Source organism: Octodon degus, unplaced genomic scaffold (assembly GCF_000260255.1).
Source record: "Octodon degus isolate 3935 unplaced genomic scaffold, OctDeg1.0 scaffold00105, whole genome shotgun sequence".
NCBI classification, from domain to species: Eukaryota; Metazoa; Chordata; class Mammalia; order Rodentia; family Octodontidae; genus Octodon; species Octodon degus.
In genome coordinates this window covers 8,545,406-8,549,840 of record NW_004524681.1, presented here as the reverse complement: position 1 = coordinate 8,549,840, position 4,435 = coordinate 8,545,406, and positions in this window count along the sequence as shown.

Below are 4,435 nucleotides of genomic sequence, written 5' to 3'. Positions count from 1 at the left end.
ATATAAAAATTTTAAATAAAAAATAAAATTTGTATATTTTACAATAGAAAGACATATTGGTTCAAAAAAGAAAAAAGGAATTGCACTTTGAGTTCCTCTATAACTTTCTGCTGTTGCTTATTTACTATTGATACTATTAATTTGTACATTTGAGCTGAGCTAATGGAAAAGAATTCTGCTCTGAGTTTTTCTATGACTTTTTGCTGTTGCTTATTTAGTATTGACACGATTAATTCATATATTTTAGTTGAGCTAGTGTCCTCTGCACTTGTTCTGGCTCGGCATTGGGTTTCCTCCATATGTTTCTGCATTTGATTCTTTACTGCAGATGTTATTAATTCAGGGATTTCTTATTTCATTTCCAATCTGAGTCCCTCTATACCTTTCTGCAGCTGTTTCTTTATTTCAGAAGCCATTGATTCATTGTTTTCAGCTGTGTGAATCCCAATTTGTTCTGAGTTAGTGTGCTCTGCACTTGTTATGGGTGGGCTTGGGGTCTGAGATTGCATTTTGCTCCTTCTCATTGTCATTTTGTGTAGCACTGTCTTCTGACCTTTGTTGTAGATCTTTCTTGCAGTTATAGCCTTATCACCTACTGAAGTTCAGGTGTAGATCTGCAAAGTTTGGATTTATCCAGCTGGGCCTGGCTTGGGTCTGGCTGCTGTGCTCAGTTCCTTCCTGTTACTGCCCTTGGGGGTGAACCTGTTGTGCCCCTCTGTCAAGATGTTCTGCTACTGGGCTAGCTGAGTGGTTCTGTCCCCTACACTCTGTGCAGGGTTTGCAGCTGAAGGGTTTCACCCCATGCCTGTATGCCAGGCCTGAGCTTGGTCTGGAGGGGACAATGTGGAGTATGAGGGAGAGGCAGTTCTCTCACACACTCACCAGGCCTGGACTAGGACTGGATCTGTGGGTTCCCAGAATGTGCCATAAATTCCTACTCTGTGGGTGGGGTGTGTGTGTGTGTGGGGTACTATGGAGTGATGGGCGCCATCCCAAGAGGGTGAAAGAGGGTGTCACCCACGCTGTCCCTAGGCTTGGACTCCAGTGCAGGGTAGCCCGAAGCTCTCCCACACAGTCAGTGGGCCTGTGCTAGGACTGGGTCTGGGGGTCCTGGATCTCCCATCCAAGTACTAACCAAGCCCGACCCTGCTTAGCTGATGAGATCGGGTGCATTCAGGGTGGTATGGCCATAGACTGGGGGTCCTGGATCATGACACAAATTCCTACTGGGCGGGTGGTGTAGGGAAGGTACTGCGGAGTGGTGGGGGGCGTCCCAAGTGGGTGGAAGGGGGTCTCACCCACGCTGCGCCTGGGTTGAATCCAGCAGGTCCCACTGGCGCAGGGTAGCTGGAAGCTCTCCCACATACTCACTGGGCCTGGACTAGGACTGGGTCTGGGGGTTCCCGGAACGTGGCCACATCCTCGCTAATTCTTATTATTGTACTTTCGGATTTCTCCATCCTAGTTCATGTGCAGTTGTGTCTCATTGTTTTGATCGAGCATCTTTTCATGTACTTGTTACCACTGCATATTGTCTTAGAAGAAATGTCTATTTAAATCCCTTACCGTTTTAAAAATCAGATTATTTGACTTTTTATTATTGAGTTGTAAGGTTTTCTTTATGTGTGCTCTTGTCAGCTCTACATGATTTTCAGATGTCTTCTATCACTGCGTAGACTGACCTTTCACTTTCTTGATGGTATCATTTATAACACAAAAGTATTTCACTTTGAAATGACAATTTTACATAATTTACATTTTGTCACTGTGTTTTTATATACCTGTATTTCCAGTATTATATGTAACATTGCCTCTCCAAGATCCCACACATTTACTACTATAGGTTTCTGCTAGGAGTCTAGTGATTTTATCTCTTACACTTAGGTTGAGGATCCATTTATTTTTGTATTAGGTAAGATAAGGACAAAGTTTTCATCTTAATATGATTCCTTCTTTTGTGTGTGGATATCTATTGTTCAAGCACTGTTTCTTGAAAAGACTGCTCTTTTCCTCGTTAAATCACCTTGCTGATCGCCAGCTGACCATAACTGTGCAGGCTTCTTTCTTGCCTCTCAGTTCATCTCTGTTATTCTATGTATGTCTAATCCTGTACAAGTACCAGACTGATTTGACTACTCCAGATTTGTAGTTAAACTTTGAAGTTGAGATGTTTGAGTCCTCAAACATTGTCCCTTCTGTAAGATTGTTTGGCTAGTCAGAATTATTTGTCATTACCTAAGCATTTTGGGATCTGCTTGCAAGTTTTTTAAACAAACAACCACAAAAAACCCCAAGTTAAACATTTCAATAATGGTCATGTTGGGTTATGATCAGTTTGGGAAACACTCGCAGATCAAGTGAGCTAAGGAGTTATTAAGTATCATACACAGTATGTTCATTCTCTTCAGTAAACGACAAGTTGGTGAGGGACAGGAGCCCTGACTTTACCATATGAATGAGTCAGGTTGTAATGTGCTTTACTGGGAAGGGGTCGCTGTGATGATGTCATCACCAGTTCTGCATTCATGATAGTTAAATACAAAATGTTAAAATAAGGACAATTATTCAGTGAGTTGAGTTACATATGGGAAGCATATTAATTTATTAATATATTAGAAGATGGAAAACCAAAAAAACAGATTTAGACTTTGTAGATTTCTGTTAGTTTCAATCCTCATATGAGGTGTGCTAGAAATAAATGGTCAATATTTAAATTGAAAATAAATTATTGCATGCTAGCTGAGCTGGCCATGGGATGCTGGCTGATGGGTCTGACGGCTGCATCTCATGCATAAACGGCACTGGTGGTGGGAAAGTTGACTTGTGTGACCACTTTGGGCAATGTGTAGTGGACTTCCATAGTGCTGAGTCTGGGACTGGGCACCTTGCCAGGTAGAAGTTCTTTGAAAGAAATCAAACCAAATTTATTTAAGATTCACCTGTGCATGGTAAAAAATATATCTTGAAACAAAAATATAGTATACCAGGGACATTGGGAAAGATGGCAGAGTAGTGAGCAGCAGAGAAAGTGTCTCCCAGAGATTTGGTGTCTAGACACTGGACTCTAGCAACCTGAGGAAGAGAAGAAGGGAAGTGGGTCTCCGGGATGAGGTATCATCTGGAGCAAGAAATTTTTTCGTGGAACGGGGATTGAACTCAGGCCCTTGTGCTTAGTGCTTATTCTACTGAGCTATCTCTCTGGCCCCCTGAAGCAAGAATTGAAACCTATAGGAGAACAAAGAGGGAAACTTCAAGCAAGAAGAAGGACCAGGCAGGCAGTGCTTTCTCCCTGAGCCTGGACTCACTGCCGGGGGGCAAGGAGGGGAGGATGATGATGGCCAGAGCCAGGAGACACAGGGTGACTGCTGTGGACCGCAGAGGCCTCCACAGAGAAGGGCACCAGAGGAGCAGCTTGGTGGACACGCAGGCTGCGAGTGTTGCTGGATTGTTTCAGATACCTACATGAAAGAGAGACTAAAAGAGCTGAATGTGGAGAGGTCAAAGCTCAGGACTTCCAGTGGCTGGTGGCTGCACCTGAGTACAGCGCTCTCAGCTGAGTTCAAGTTGGCAGGAAACTCAAGGATAGTTGCAAGCTGGGAGGGTCTGGTTCCAGCTTGAGATTCAGTGCAAATAGGGGTGCAGACTTGCTAGCACAATCCACCACCCCAATGTGGAGTTGCTGCTGGCTTGCTGGGTTTGATCGACACTGATCTGGACTCTGTCTGCCCACGTTATCCACTAGGGGCAGCAGAGGCACAGGTTAGAGTGGACTTTTCTTTTTACTTTACTTTTTTTCTTTATTGTCTTTCTCCCTTATTTAATTTTTGTTTTTCTTGATTGATCTTGTTTATATTTGAGTGTGGACATGGTTTCTAGGTTTTGTTTTGTTAATGTTGTTCTGTTCTTGTTTCTATTTCTTTCTTCTCTCTTTCACTCCTATTCTTTGTACCAGTTTCTCAAAGTTTGCATGATCCTCTTTTGTCCTCCAGCCTTGCTTTTAGTCTCTTATTTTTCTTCCATTTCTCTATTTTCCCCTTACCCTTTAAAATCCATTCAATTAAGAGTGAAAAGGGTGAAATCACAATGAACCTGAAGAAATCCAGGAGATCATCTATATCTACTTTGAGAACTTGAATTCTAATAAGATGGAAAATGCAGAAGAAATGGACAGACTTACAGATACATATGAATCATCAAAGATGAACCTGGAAGGTATAAAAATTCTAAATAAACCAGTGTCAGTCAATGAAATTGAATAGGTAATTAAGAACCCTTCAACAAAGAAAATCACAGACCATGATGGATTCACTGCCAAATTCTACAAGGAATTCAGAGAAGATTTAATGCCACTACTTCTCAAACTCTTTGATGAAGTTGAAGTGGAGGAAGTAGTCCCAAACTCATTCATCGAAGCAAGTATTACTGTAATTTCAAA